Source organism: Eurosta solidaginis, chromosome 1 (genome assembly GCF_040869045.1).
Source record: "Eurosta solidaginis isolate ZX-2024a chromosome 1, ASM4086904v1, whole genome shotgun sequence".
Classification (NCBI taxonomy): domain Eukaryota; kingdom Metazoa; phylum Arthropoda; class Insecta; order Diptera; family Tephritidae; genus Eurosta; species Eurosta solidaginis.
In genome coordinates, this window is record NC_090319.1 from 9,027,623 (window position 1) to 9,044,215 (window position 16,593).

The 16,593-nt window shown below is 33.9% G+C and overlaps 1 protein-coding gene across 4 annotated transcripts in view; it reads right to left on the reverse strand.

The window, feature by feature from the left end:
- LOC137248457 (irregular chiasm C-roughest protein-like) overlaps positions 1–16,333 on the reverse strand; it is a 614,955-nt gene extending 598,622 nt beyond the window's left edge. For 3 of the 4 annotated variants that reach the window (XM_067779403.1, XM_067779390.1, XM_067779407.1), the window contains exon 1: positions 15,828–16,333. The gene's annotated coding sequence lies outside the window, so the exon portion shown is untranslated. The remainder of the gene's footprint in view (positions 1–15,827) is intronic. The other variant, XM_067779396.1, reaches the window with a different exon arrangement.
- Between the last annotated feature and the right edge of the window lie 260 nt (positions 16,334–16,593).

The following is a 16,593-nucleotide window of genomic DNA, read 5'->3' on the forward strand; positions in this document are numbered from 1 at the left end:
AGGGGTGACTCTAGAATGTGTTTGTACGATATGGGTATCAAATTAAAGGTATTAATGAGGGTTTTAAAAGGGAATGGTGGTTGTTCTATAGGTGGTCGCATTTTCGAGATATCACCATAAAGGTGGACCAGGGGTGACCCTAGAATTCGTTTGTACAATATGGGTATCAAAAGAAAGGTGTTAATGAGTATTTTAAAAGGGAGTAATCCTTAGTTCCATAGGTGGACGCCGTTTCGAGATAGCGCCATAAAGGTGGACCAGGGGTGACTCTAGACTTTGTTTGTACGATATGGGTATCAAATGAAAGGTGTTAATGAGTATTTTTAAAAGGGAGTGGGCTTTCGTTCTATAGGGGTTCGCCTTTTCGAGATTTCGCCATAAAGGTGGACCAGGGGTGACATTAGAATATGTTTGTACGATATGGGTATCAAATGAAAGGTGTTAATGAGTATTTTTAAAAGGGAGTGGGCCTTCGTTCTATAGGTGTTCGCCTTTTCGAAATATCGCCATAAAGGTGGACCAGGGGTGACTCTAGAATAAGTTTGTAAGATATGGGTATCAAATTAAAGGTATTAATGAGAGTTTTAAAAGGGAGTGTTGGTAGTTGTATATGTGAAGGCGTTTTCCAGATATCGACCAAAATGTGGACCAGGTTGACCCAGAACATCATCTGTTGGATACCGCTAATTTATTTATATATGTAATACCTGCCAAGATTTTAAGGGTTTTTTATTTCGCCCTGCAGAACTTTTTCTACTAAATTTCATCAAGATACCTCAAAATTTACTCAAGTTATCGTGTTAACGGACGGACGGACGGACGGACGGAAGGACGGACATGTCTCAATCAAATTTTTTTTCGATCCTGATTATTTTGATATATGGAAGTCTATATCTATCTCGATTCCTTTATATATGTACAACCAACCGTTATCCAATCAAACATAATATACTCTGTGAGCTCTGCTCAACTGAGTATAAAAATAATTTTAAATAGTGGAAGTGTGAGCGGGAGAAAAATCAAACCTTTAAATTTTGGCCTGCGGTTATGGCTCCGCGAGCTACATTGACAATTGTTTGTAATGCATCTGTCGTGTATCGCGATTTTCCAAATCCAAAGTGACTATTTGACAAGCCACCTGGGCTTTCCAGGGTCTGGTGCAGATGCTCACTAATAATACGTTTGATAATCTTTCCTATTGAAGCCAACATACAAAGTGGCCTGTATGAAGATGGCTGGTCGGGCATCTTACCAGGTTTTAGCAAAAGAACCAGTCTTTGACGATTCCATGAACGGGGAAAGACGCCGTCTTGAATACAGGCGTTGAAGAGATCCGTAAATACCGATCCTAGACCTTATCGCTGGGTGGGAAAAAAACAAAAATTTTAAACTAGCCATATTTGCTTTATTTGGTACGTATATTGATTCTATATATAAGGTCGTTAAGGTGGGAGATATCGAATGCAAAGTATCGATACGGTTCTCTTATCAAGTGTCGCTCTACAAGTCTACAAGTGAGGTAATCTAGTTGGTAGAGGTAAAGGGCTTTGAAGTGGGGTTGCAAATTTAAACAGCATGAAATTATTTGAAGAGGTATGCAAATTTATAAAATAATAACGAACAAGTTTACTCAAATCAAACATATTACTAGCGATTTTACTGTCGATATATAATTGAAACTCGCTCTAGACCTTAAAATCACTCAATCCTTGAAATACACAACTTCTGCATTATAACCTTTTTTTTCGAATTAATAAGAAATATTGAAAAGTGCACAATTTTCAAAACAACTCAACCCAGCAACAGCAACTGCACATCAAAGAAACACCATTCTAAAGTATCAAACACAACTTCATCAATTACGCGTTACTTTCATTTTATGAATAATGTCGTTTATAAAATAATCGAAAATTTAGCGGCAAATAAACTGTGGGCTCAAAGTGTTATAATTTCAAACGGAAACTCAAAACTTCTGGTATTTATTACATTATTTCAGTTTATTACATAAATACTTGCGTAAAACTTTGTTGGGGTATGAGAAGGTGGTCGGAAAGTATTGATGGCATTCATGTGTCTGAAATTAGTCAAAACTTAAAAGTGAAGACTTTAACCAGCAAAAAGCCAATTATGCAAAGCTCAGAAAACAAAGGAAAAGAGATGAAAGTAAGAAATGTGAAGGAAAGGCGAAAGTAGGCTCATCAACATTTCCGTAAAACATTTGAAGGCTAACAAATGCCAAACTCAACTAATTAATTTACTTAGGCTTTGAATTATTGACACAAGCAGCAGGCGTTTAGTTGTTGTCCTTCCGCTGAAAATTATGGAGTTAAAATGACAACAGCTGCTGAGAGTGGTTTTTGTACAAGGGATTGGTAGTATCAGCTCCAACATGGGTAGGGAGTGAGAGTGTGAGTGAAAAATTTAAATGAAATTCGGAGAGGAAGGCAGAAAAAAAAAACAAATCAGTGATTCCATTTCAAAACGAGCACGTTTATTTTTTGTTTAGGTCCACAATTTTTTTTATTCACCTCACAAAATGCTTAAGCTCTAAACTATTAAAAATGCAGCAGTAAAAACGGGTTTCATACTAAGAGCGAATTAAGTGAGACTTATAAACATATGCGTAAAAGTATGGTATTAGAGGTCCATCTGTACGACTCGCCGCAACACTTGTTTATTTGTCCCCCTTCAACATTTCCGGCGTTGCGTTTACGTATTCCTTTTTCACTGGATAAGGGCATACTCCGCCTCCTTGCTTATTTGGAGGACGGATGCATGCGAAGCAAGTTTAGATCTGTTATTGATATATTACTGTTCTGATGCTGCAAGTGGTTTGGCGCGTCCTACGACCACATAGCACATGAGATTCAGGCCACGACTTTGGAACTTTCGAAAAACTCCCTTCAACTATTCTAAGATGCTTTATCAACTTTACTCCATTGTGCCTGCTACATTTAAGAGTGGTAGCAGTTTATTTGGTTCGTCTCTAACATTCTGATCTTTCTTCAGATCTCCAAGTTTCGACAGAAATCTACCTATAGGAAAACTTGCGATATGTAATCGCCACAATCAGGAACTGAGGAAGTGCTTCATCGCTTCGTTCATCTTTGTGATGACCACGGGAGTCGCGGCGTTTGCTATGAGTAATTTGGAGTGTCTTTGCTGCCTCCTTTTATCAATTACTTCGTAGCAGAAGCGACTATTTCCACCGTTACTTTACATTGTGGTCCAGTGAGGGCTTCGTTTAAATAGCGCGTAATGCATGCGTGCAAGCCGCTTTCATTTTAGAGTACTTTAGAATTTGGCTAGGCCGTCGCACCAGTGACAAGCTAGCTGCCCTTTAAATGTCATAAGACCAAATTGTGGAAACGAAACTATGAGATATGATGCCAAAGGTCAAGTTCGAAGCAACCATTATATTTAAACGAATATGAACATATGTACATATTTTCCAGCAAATGCAGCTCTTGAAGATTTTTGGTAAGATGTTGAAATCAATACAATCAATCAATTAGCTTAATGAACCTCAAAAAATAGACCAAAAACTCAAGAGAAAAGGAAAAGTGGAATTGCAAACAAAAATATTGTAGTTGGGCTTCAAAAGGGAATGCCAGAAGACAATTTATGTGAAATTGAGGCAATGGAGAAGAAGAAGAAGAATTGAATTTACCTCTCTATATCTGTATCATGCTTAGAGTTGTTTTATACTATGTTCAAACAGAAAAATAAATTGAGGCTATTTCGATTTAAATTGAGTGGTGTTCATACAACTCTATTTAGCTTACACAATAGTAATTTGATAGCTGGTTGGCTCATCTCTACAGTAACAACATATCTCTGTTGAGACTGTCAAAATGTGCGTGTTGGTGTTAGGTGAATGGAATGGAATGAAAACATAAAACTTTGAAATTTTTGTGTGTTGTAAGAAAATGTGTTCAATATTTTGGTTTCATTTTGATTTTGCCATCTTCTTTTGACAGTCCCTACTCCAGTGAAATGAAAGACATAAAATCAGCTGATGAAATGAGCCAACCATATAGTTCAGCCATGCGTAAGTGACGTTTAAATATACTCAATAAACACACTTTACAATGTTGCATTTGCAGGTTGAAACAATTTATTACGCAATTTTTTTTAAACTGGCAATTTATTATTACAATTTATTATATGACAAATTGCGTAATAAATTGCCCAAACAGTATAAATTGCGAAATTTGGTGTGTGTTTGAACCTGGTATTAGATTGATTTCTTGATACGCTCGGTTGTAGTGGTCGCCATGGCAACCGTTCCTTACTTTCCGACCAGTTAATATCTGACCTTTTTGTAGTTTTCGTAGTAGTTTTTAGTAATTGGAAGAGAATTACCTTCCGGAATCGCTTAAAATAATCAACTATTATTATAACTTCTCCCAAGAGCGCTTAGCTAGTTACTCAAACGTAGCGACTTTTACAGAATCAACTACGACTAAACCAGTTAAGAACGCGTCCAATTTCTTGGCGCATCACAATATTAGAGTGTGCGTTGAAAGCACTGCGAGGGGGCAGGCTTCGAACTAGTATCTCTTAATGAGATAGTTTTGCGCAAAGTTCGGAGGTAGTGCGATTCGCTGCCGAACTGTATCAGATTTTAAAATTACAGTTTTGAAACCCTTCGTTTATCTATTTCATGTAGAATGTCCCTTGCTTATATTTATATTCTTCTTAATTAAATTTAATTTAAACACAATTTTGGTAGCTGAAATAAAGTCAGCCAAGCGTTAGCCAAGACCCCTAAAGCATGATATACTGTCCAAATTTGGCAACCTATTGCGATTAACTGCGACTGCCAACTGGTGTTAAAAGAGAAAATCCCAATCAAAAACATGTTAGTTATATTACATACATACATAAATACTAACACCGTGAAGAAACAAAGTTCCAATAATATTGCGCAGGAGTTCGTGTGAGAATTTGTAAACCTTTTTTTAACCCTTTTCCCCGGGGCGCACAACTTAAATGGTCAAATGAAGCGTTTCCTTAGCTCGTGTTTGTTGCGGAAAGTTGCAAATAATTGGCAAAGTATTTTAAGAATTGTTGTACTCAATGGACAAATTGGTTGGCCAATGCTTTCACGCGATATTAAAAATTGTTTGTTTGTTGCCTTGCCGGCGGGGATTTCGTTTAAGTAGCGTAAGACTTTGGGAGTGTGTTAGGGTAAGCTTATTAATGTAATTTGTTTGTAAGTAAAAAAGTTATTTAATATTGCTTAAGCTGCTTTATTTTTTAAATTTAAGCATCATGAAGTAATACGTTTACCGAGAATTTCACCCAAGCTTTGCTGATAAACATTTAATGAGGGATATTTTTGGTGCGGAGGCGTAAGTCTTTGATGTTTCGCAGTAGTCTACGCATTTTCTTCTTAAATTTTTTTTTTACAATAAAGAGGTAGCAACTTTACACATTTTTGATACTCAACTAACTTTATTTAATGCATTTTGTCTTTAAATAGGGTAAAAAATACAACCACATAAGCAGTAACCCGATAATCACGGCTATGTGAATAGCCCAATACATTGCCTTCCATACTTTTTATACTCAGCTCACAGAGTATATTAACTTATTATGAAGGAATCGAGATAGATATAGACTTCCATTTATCAAAATCACCAGGATCGAAAAAAAATTTGATTGAGCCATGTCCGTCCGTCCGTCCGGCCGTCTGTCCGTTAACACGATAACTTGAGTAAATTTTGAGGTATCTCGATGAAATTTGATATGTAGGTTCCTGAGCACTCATCTCAGATAGATATTCAAAATGAACGATATCGGACTTTAACCACGCCCACTTTTTCGATATCGAAAATTTCGAAAAACCGAAAAAGTGCGATAATTCATTACCAAAGACGGATAAAGCGATGAAACTTGGTAGGTGAGTTGAACTTATGACGCAGAAAAGAAAATTAGTAAAATTTTGCACAATGGGCGTGACACTGCCCACTTTTAAAAGAAGGTAATTTAAAAATTTGCAAGCTGTAATTTGGCAGTCGTTGAAGATATCATGATGAAATTTTGCAGGAACGTTACTCCTATTACTATATGTATGCTTAATAAAAATTATCAAAATCGGAGAACCACCACTCCCGCTTTAAAAAAAAATTCTTTTTAAGGAAAATTTTAGCAAAAAATTTAATATCTTTACAGTATATAAGTAAATTATGTCAACATTCAACTCCAGTAATGATATGGTGCAACAAAATACAAAAATAAAAGAAAATTTCAAAATAGGCGTGGCTCCGCCCTTTTTCATTTAACTTGTCTAGGATACTTTTAATGCCATATGTCTAACAAAAATTTACCAATCCTTGTGAAATTTGGTAGGGGTTTAGATTCTAGGACGATAAATTATTTCTGTGAAAGAGGGCGAAATCGGTTGAAGCCACGCCCAGTTTTTATACACAGTCGACCGTCTGTCCTTCCGCTCGGCCGTTAACACGATAACTTGAGCAAAAATCGATATATCGTTATTAAACTCAGTTCACGTACTTATTCGAACTCACTTTGAATTTTTATAAAAAATGGCCGAAATACGACTATGACCACGCATATTTTTTCGATATCGAAAATTACCAAAAATGAAAAAAATGCCATAATTCTATACCAAATACGAAAAAAGGCATGAAACATGGTAATTGGATTGGCTTATTGAGTAGAAGAAAATGAAAAAGTTCTGCAGGGCGAAATAAAAAACCCTTGAAATCTTGGCAGGAATGCTGTTCGTGGTATTACATATATAAATAAATTAGCGGTATCCAACAGATGATGTTCTGGGTCACCCTGGTCCACATTTTGGTCGATATCTGGAAAACGCCTTCACATATACAACTACCAGCACTCCATTTTAAAACCCTCATTAATACCTTTAATTTGATACCCATATCGTACAAACAAATTCTAGAGTCATTCCTGGTCCACCTTTATGGCGATATCTCGAAAAGGCGACCACCTATAGAACGAACACCTTTCATTTGATACCCATATCGTACAAACACATTCTAGAGTTACCCCTGGTCCACCGTTATGACGATATCCCGAAAAGGCGTCCACTTATAGAACTAAGGCCCACTCCTTTTTAAAATACTAATTAACACCTTTACTTTGATACCCATATCGTACAAACACATTCTAGAGTCACCCCTGGTCCACCTTTATGGCGATATCTCGAAACGGCGTGCACTTATGGAACTAAGGATCACTCCATTTTAAAATACTCATTAACACCTTTCATTTGATACCCATATGGTATAAACAAATTCTAGAGTCAACCCTGATCCTCCTTTATGGTGATATCCCTAAATGGCGTCCACCTGTAGAACTTGTGGCCCTCATAAAATACTCTTCAATGTCTTTCATTTGATACACATGTCATATAAACACATTCCAGGGTTACCCTCGGTTCATTTTCTTACATGGTTTTTTTCCTTATGTTGTCACCATAGCTCTCAACTGAGTATGTAATGTTCGGTTACACCTGAACTTAACCTTCCTTACTTGCTAATTTATTAAACGGATAAACCGCAGCTAAAAAAAATGTACGCTTGATACGGAGCAAAATCTAAAACAAACTTTGAAAAAAAAAAAATGTCATAAATTAAGCGAGTTTTAAAAGAAAAAAAAAATATAGTCTTATGAGAGTTGGCTTTTATTTATTCTATGACAAATTTTTTATATTAGTAAGAAAATCTTTCAAATGACCATAACGGTTTTAAATATAGACATTTAAAAGAATATGTTGGTAAAAAATTCGTTTCATTTGGATGAGTCCTTCCACAGTTACAGAACTGGACTTTTATTAGCCCTTAAAAATAAAATTACGAAGAAAATTACTCAAAAAAAGTGCTATGGGTATCCCCAAGATCCCTCACGTAAACTTTCACATAGAACAATTTTTTGCTTCGTACATTTTCGACTCAAAAAAAGAAAATAACTATTCAAATCGATCCCTGGTTAAAACTGATATATTCATGTAAACCATCAAAACCATATTCCCTTTTGCTTTACGGCTTGTAACATTTTAAATTTTCTTCTACTTAATGTGGGCGATGTCACGGCCATTTTACAAAACTGTACTTAATTTCCACTAGCCTAAATTTACAACTTCATCAGTGTTTGTTGATGCATTATCCCTGTTAAATCAACACTTAAAATTTAAGAATATGTATATTAACCTGGGTCGATTTGTATGGACGAAAGATAACCGATATCGTGCCATCGATTTTTCGATAAGATTTGTGCTCAGAAAAAAAAAGTTCCACTACGCATACCCATAAAAATTATTTTCGAGCCTGCGAAAAAAAATGACGAAAGGGTAAATTTTTCGACCAAAACACTCCCCAAAACCCGAAAAATATTTTTTTTTTCATAAAACTGTTGTAAAAACGTTGGCGATAACAGTTTTTTGAAAAAAAAATATTTTTTTGGGTTTTGGGGAATGTTTTGGTCGAAAAATTGACCCTTGCGCCATGTTTTTTTTTTTGGCAGGCTCGAAAATTATTTCTTTGGGTATGCGTAGTGGAACTTTTTTTTCTGAGCCCAAAATCTAATGTATATATATAATTTATTCTTGGCCTTAGTCAAACAAAGTATATTTTAGATTTAATTGTAATTGAAAAAATTCAAGATGATAAACGATTTAGGTAAAGAATTTTAAACTAACTTGAGAATGAGGTAATTCATTAGAAAGAGATTTAAAGGGAATTTTGTGTTGTGTGTAATATTTATGTATGGCGATACTAAAATTCACTTGTGTAAACAGCCCTAAAAGTGAAATTTTTCTTTAGGAAAACATGCTACACGTGTGGCGCTTTATATTTCGTTAAGTTTCTGCTGACGTGTTTTACTCTAATATAAATCAATTTCGCTTTCCGTATATTTTCGCATTGTTGGAGGATACATATCTTCTATTATTTATATTTCCGCGCAAAACATATGCAAATTTTTCATTTTTAAATACTACTAAATGTTTTTATACTATCAAATGCAACTCATTTTCAAGTAGTCTTAAGTACCAAAAATGCAACTCTAGATTTGAGATTTGCATCGAGTGAGGCTGTTTGTAATTTTGACGTTTATCGCTTAAGTGAAATGTGGAGCTTTGGCAGCATCGTCCACGACATCTTGAGTTCAGATATGCGCAATATACATACATATCTCAGTTTTTGCTCAACTTAAGTTATGGTGTAAATGGACTGTGCTCTCTTGATCTTAATCCTGCAGACCATCGGCACATGGTAAAGCATCGAGAAAAAACATCGATACCGCTCACTCAGTCATCGTATCTTTCTATCGCTAGAGACCTATAACATGTACTTTGTTAGAATAAAATTGATTGGGCTATAAAACTGCATAAAATATTCGAAATTTTCGTAAAACTTTCTCGAATTTTCGAATTTATTCGAACACGTGTTTGAAATTTATATACGTAAACTTTTAGTTAATTTTTAATTTTTAGTTTTTACGCTTAAATACTAGTACGTCTATTTTTTTCTTGTAATCTGTGTGAAATTTTTATTTTCTAGATTAATACGAGATAAATAAATAAATCAATTTGCATAGTTCCAGTTACAAAATTTATCGAAACTTTTTCGTATAATATAGAAAATAAAAAAAAAGTACAGTATACTCTCTCTTAAACGGACACCTAAAAGACTGCCAAATTTGTCCGCTTATGAGAGGTGTCCGCCTATGAGAAAAGTATTATTGATGAATGTTTAAACAGTTTTATTTCCAAAACAGGAATATTAGTACATACAAATAACACTGAGTTAGGAGGTTCATAAAGCTTTGTTAAAAAATTAAAGAATAAAGTTTTGTGTACAAAATATTCAAAATAATTGTATGGAAAGTTATGTTGTGACGTTTTTTGAACCTTTCCAGCCAGCCGGATGATGCACTAAAATCGTCGTAATTGAGTCTCATTACAATTTCTTTAGCTTTGCTCCTTATAAGTGTGCCAAACAGAGGAATGCTCTTATTTGGAGCCTTTACAAACCATTCGTAGCACAATTTAACAATATTAAGGCTTTTGGGCTTCAGCAGACTCCTTTTTCTCTCCGGGTTGACGTCAGTGTCCCACAAACTTAAAATTTGCTCTTTGATTTTGATAATGCTAGCAGCTTGCGTTTTGCTGACCTTACGTTTCTTTGCCGACTCTCGTACACTTAGTTTTTCTTTCTTATGAATTTCAATGACATTAGCTTTGTCTTTAATACTCAACACTACTTTATGCATTGCGATTCACGTACGTACACACACAAGAAGATACTAACTACGTGTATGCAATTATGTTTTTTACCGTATTGAAAGCAGGTTCTTCGAATTCAGGGGATTCCCCTATATCCATGCACGTATTAGTGAATAAGCAACAGCTGCACGAATATGGTAAAGAGTAAATGAAAAAAAAGTGTTGTAAGCTGTCCGGTTATGGGAAATTAAAAAGCCCTTTGGGGTAAAAACAAGTGTCCGCGTCCTGTTATGGGGGGTTTTCCGCTCAAAAGGGAAAAATTTAAAAAATTCTTAAGGATTTTTTTTGGTACTGAAAAAATTGTCCGTTTATGAGAGGTGTCCGATTAAGAGAGGTGTCCGTTAGGAGAGAGTACACGTAATATAATTAACAAAATTCGATTAAAATTGCCTCTGCTATTTTACTGTTCGCTAATTTAATAAATTAAAAATATTTTTTAACAAACTCTTTAACTTTTAAAAGTTAGGTTAAAATAACGATGATACGACTGTGACTTAAACTCTTTAAAGTAGATTTTAAGTTTGCAGTTTGCCGCCGAAAGATTCCGAAATTTAAAAAATCCGACAGACAAATACAAAAAACTTTAACTAAAGTGAAAGTAAATGCTTTCGCGACAATCAGTTATTCTTAAGGAACTTATTTGATATCACAAGAATGACAGTATGTATATTAATTTTATATGTTTATGTTGAAAATTATGCAAATGTAAAAGAATGCTGGGTTACTTAAAGCCACATGTGGCCAAATCTCCACTGATAAAACAGAAGCACGAAACTGTTTTTTTTTTTTTTGAAAATTGAATGAAATTAAGTATTTAGGTAGAAAGCCATAGCTCCCTAAAATTTCAAGTTATTCTAAAGATATTTCAACTTTTGTGCAGCGTAATCTCTAAAGTTTTTTTTATGCATACAGTAGCGCACACAAAATTAGCAATGGCCGTTTTTAACCAATTTCGTAAATTAAATTCTTATTTTTTTATTTTACTTACATTTTGCAAAACAATTTGAACAAAATTTTCAAACAATTCCATAAAATTTGAGTCTAACACGTGAGAGATGTTTCAAAATTTGCATTAATTTTTGACAATATTTTGAATTTTTCTCCATAAAAGGTGAGCTCAAATTTTATATATGGAAGAAAATTTGAAACACCCTTCAAAAGAAATAAAAATTTGTCAAAAATCAATGCGAATTTCGAGAGGCCTTTAATTTGTCAAAAAAGAATTGGTTGGGCTACAAAGCTGCATACTCAAATAAAAAAGTTCGTAATTTTCGTAAAATTCAAAGAAATCTAAATGAAAATTTCTAAACTTCCGTTAAATTTTCTTTAAATCTAAAATTTTTTTGGAAACGTTTTTTAAATTTGTTAGTAAAGCTTTATTTACAGAAATAAACATTTTTCTCAAGATATGAAAAAAAAAAGGAATTTATCTGACGAAATTTGAAAAAAAAAAAAAAATTCCACTGCTATTTTCCTGTTCGCTGCTGTAAGTACCTTGCTCGTGTTTTTGGTTAAGTAGATTAAAATGAAAAGCTAGGTGTCAGGTGATTGTGGTTGATTACCAAAGACTGATAAAGTGATGAAACCTGATATGTTGGTTGAACATAGAACAAACAATTAAGGAAGTCTAAGTTCGATGTACACCGAACACTTTAAACTCATTGTGAGCTCTCATATATATATACAAAAATATATTTTAAGAGGAATGACTCAAATATTAAATAATATGAGAGCAAAAATATTATACCTATATGGATGCAAATATCGCCTGTCCTAAGAAGCTATAAAACAGTTACTTTCATAGGAATAATATTCTTACCAAATCTCGTTAACATATGTCGCAATTTGTTCGACTTTGGTACTGAAAAATTTGTGTGCATACTGGAACCAGTCAAAATATTTTTTTTTAAATTTTCGTACTTTGTTTTAACATATCCATACTATAAAGTAGTAACGTGTCATAAATATATTGCCAATTTTGTGTAGGTTGAAATTTTAAATAAAGTGGGTCGTTTACGAATTTTTTCCAGACGTAGATATAATACTACAAACCATAATTATATTTCTGACAAATTAGTAGCCAGACAATTTTTAAAGTTTCTTTCTCTAAATATGGTCGGTGCTGAGCCTTTTTTCCAAACCAAGTTCGGCCACCGTGGTGTGATGGTAGCGTGCTCCGCCTACTACATCGTAAGCCCTGGGTTCCAACCCCGGGCAAAGCAACTTCAAAGTTTTAGAAATAAGGTTTTTCAATTAGAAGAAAATTTTTCTAAGCGGGGTCGCCCCTCGGCAGTGTTTGGCAAGCGCTCCGGGTGTATTTCTGCCATGAAAAGCTCTCAGTGAAAACTCATCTGCCTTGCAGATGCCGCTCGGAGTCGGCATAAAACATGTAGGTCCAGTCCGGCCAATTTGTAGGGAAAATCAAGAGGAGCACGACGCAAATTGGAAGAGAAGCTCGGCCTTAGATCTCTTCGGAGGTTATCGCGCCTTACAATTATTTATTTTTTTTTAAGTTCTTATTTTTCGCCATGAAGCCAACCCACATAACAAGTTTTATCATTTCACCGATTTTTGGTAATGAATTATAAAATTTGTTTCCCATTTTTTGAAATTTCAATATCACCTTTTTTAAAATGGGCTTGATTGCCAACTGAATCCGCTTATTTTCACAAGGCATATACATACATATGTATATACATATTAGGAAGGATAACCTTCATGTCAAATTTCAATATATTTTTTTCGATGGCTTTTGGCTAACGGCTTGCAAAACTTTACAATTTTTTTCTTATTAATTTATTCTATTTTTCAATAGTATACATATCAGCCTTCGTCACTTTAATTGGTAATGAATTAACGCATTTTTCGAAACTTCGATTCGATTTTTTTAAGTGGGTGTGGCTGCCAACAGATTCCATTTCTCTTCGCACTTTATTTAAAATAGTTTGAATAATGCACGGGGTAAGGTTTTAATGTGATATCTTGAACGGTTTTTGATTTACGTCTTAAAAACTTTAAAATTTTCTTCCTAGTCACGCCCATTTTTCAAAATTTTGCAAAAATTTCTGTTCTTAGACTTAAAGGCATCCAAAATATTAAACTCCAGCATCCTATCCATCTTTGGTAGTGAACTGTCGCTTTCTTCCGTTTTTCGAAATTTTCGGTATCGCAAAAGTGGGCGTTTTTATCGTGCTATTTCGCTCCTTTTCTGTACAGCTCTACTCTGCGCCCAGAAAAGCCAGTTTACCGAATTTCGTAAAGATACTAAAGTTATCGTGCTAACGGAGGGACTGATGAACGTGGCCAACATATTAAGCTTCTTTGCGAAATTGGTGTAGGGTGGCGGTGTCTAAGATGTTTTTTTATACTCAGCGTGCTGTGCACAGAGAGTAAATTAACATTGATTGGATAACGGTTGGTTGTACAGGTATAAAGGAATCGAGATAGATATAGACTTCCATATATCAAAATCATCAGTATCGAAAAAAATATAGATTGAGCCATGTCCATCTGTTCGTCCATCCGTCTGCCCGTTAACACGATAACTTGAGTAAATATTGAGATATCTTCACCAAATTTGGTACACGAGCTTAACTAGACCAAGAATAGATTGGTATTGAAAATGAGCGAAATCGGATGATAACCACGCCCACTTTTTATATATATAACATTTCGGAAAACACAAAAAACCTGATTATTTAGTAAATAGGTTGTTGAAATTTGACGTGTGGACTGATATTGAGACTCTTGATAAAAATTTGTAAAAAAATTTTAAATGCGCGTGGCACCGCCCACTTGTGATAAAATCAATTTTACAAATATTATTAGTCATAAGTCAAAAATCGTTAAACCTATCGTAACAAAATTCGGCAGAGAGGTGGCCTTTACTATAAGGAATGCTTTGAAGAAAAATTAACGAAATCGATCGGTTAAAGACCACGCTCACTTTTACATAAAAGATTTTTCGAATAAAATAAGTTATATCTTTGCAAAAAAGAGCTTTGTATCAATAGAATTTTACTTTCTAAATTGAATTATAACATTAAATTGGAAAACACTTAAATTTGGAAAAATGGGTGTGGCACCGCCCCTTTTTTGTCTAAGCAATTTTCAATGTTTCGGGAGATATAACTCGAAGAAAAATTTACATATCGTAACAAAATTAGATACACATATTTCCCTTACAGCAGAAAATATTTCTAGTAAAATTGGACGGGATCGGTTAAAGACCACGGCAACTTAGATATAAAATAAGTTTAAAAGGGCCGTAGACTAGGATAATTACAAAAAATAGTTTTGAATCAATGATATTTCACTTATCAAGTTTTATTGCAAGAGGAAATGGGGAGACATTTCTTTTAAATGGGCGGTGCCACGTGTTATGTAGAAAAGTAATTTATCTGAAATGAAATGTGCAACTGAAGCTCACGCTGAGTATATAATGTTCGGTTACACCCGAACTTAGACACCTTTACTTGTTTTCATATATTTTTTTTTTTTCAAATTTTCGTTTTCAATGTTTTAAATTGATTGATATTAAAGAGAAATTACAAAATTTGCACATGGCGTTTGTTACTAGGACATGTTTCTGAATTGCGCTTCTTCATCAGCTAGCTTTTCGGGCCCTGACTTTTGAACTCGAGTTCACCAATATTCATGTTATGGGTACCTAATAAGTATTTCCTTTTTGTTGCTGTTCCTTTCATACACAATAAGATACATATGTATGTATGTATACTGTATGTTTTTAATTCAAATTCGTGGAATATATTCAGGCGCGTTTAACAGAACTTGATTAGTTACATTGGATTTTGAGCAGTGCGTGTATAAGCAATGCTATTCCATTTATATTACTTATATGTAAGTAAATATATTTAAAATATCTTGTCATTGAAAATAATATGTAGAGAAATTAGAAAATTTGCGAAAATTTGCTGACTTCCCATTTGATATTAGGTCTCTGTGGAAGCTCTAAATTATTTTAGAGTTTTTTTATTGACTTAAAATAAAACTGCTTAAGATTTAGCTTTAAATTAGAAAAAAAATTCAACTCACCTTAAAATGTTTCAGCTTATTTGTTGATTTAAAATTATGCAATTATTTCATTTTAATCATGCAGTTTCTTTTATTATGAGGACGCATGAGTATTACTACTCACAAAATATAATTTTTGTTTTGCTTTTTTTTAATAATATTTTCAAAGCATATATTTTTTACACAATTGATGTTGTTTCCAATATTATGATTTTTTTTTCTCTTTGTATTAGCACAATTTTTCTATTTGTCAAGTTGTTGTAGGTCAGAAGCGTAAATTAACTTTGTAGCAGCAATGAATGGCTCACTAACACAATTTTAAATTAAAACTAAGATCGCACTCAAAATAGCTGTAATTGTACACAATACGATGCACATACATTTATTAGTATATACATATAAAACATTGTCTGCTTTTAGGCGTGCTAGCATATAAATGCTATAACTGATGTTTTTCTTTGCATTTTCCAACGCCAACCAATGAGACAAAGGGAGAACACTAAACTTTACTTACTTTTTTGCACTTCACTAAATTTTCAAGTTTTTATTTTAAATTTTAATTGAATTCAAATATTTTGTTTCGCAACACGTCCATCACTAATTTACACAAACCCGAACAACGCACACACCCGTACGCATGCAAGCGCGACCAACAAACGATTAGCAATTTTATTTATTTTTATTTTTTTCGTTTCAAAACGCGATATTAACGTTACGCTTCAATGGTGGTTTTGCGAAATATTTTTATTATTTTGTGTTTTTTTTTGTGGTTATTTAAATTCACACATATTTTGTTTATTTTAGCAAATTTTAAATTGCGATTTTGATTTTATTTTGTAAGACAGAAACACATATTTTTGTTTAATTCATTTAACTTTTAATATATTTTCGTAACTCACTCTTACGTTTTATAAATTTTCTCACTTTCAATATACCATACAATTTTTAGTATTTATGGCCTAAATGTCGGTTGGTACGCCGCCTTAACATCATCCGTTTATTAGTTTCTTGACCACCAGCCTGAACGAATACCCGGAATGAACTGAAACTGAAACCGAACAGCGAATAGTCGGCAAGTTGCGTTTTAACGGCGGTGACCAAATGAAAAACTCAATGCAGCAACAAGAAGCAGCTCTGTACCTCTAATATTTTGAACGCTGTTAAATAAAACTAAAATTGTGGGTGGTTGAGCGCGCTTAGCAATGTCGTAACAGTATTTGGGTACTCAAATACTCTGTTGTTAACATTTTTGTGTGTAAATTATTTGGTTGTGTTTTCAT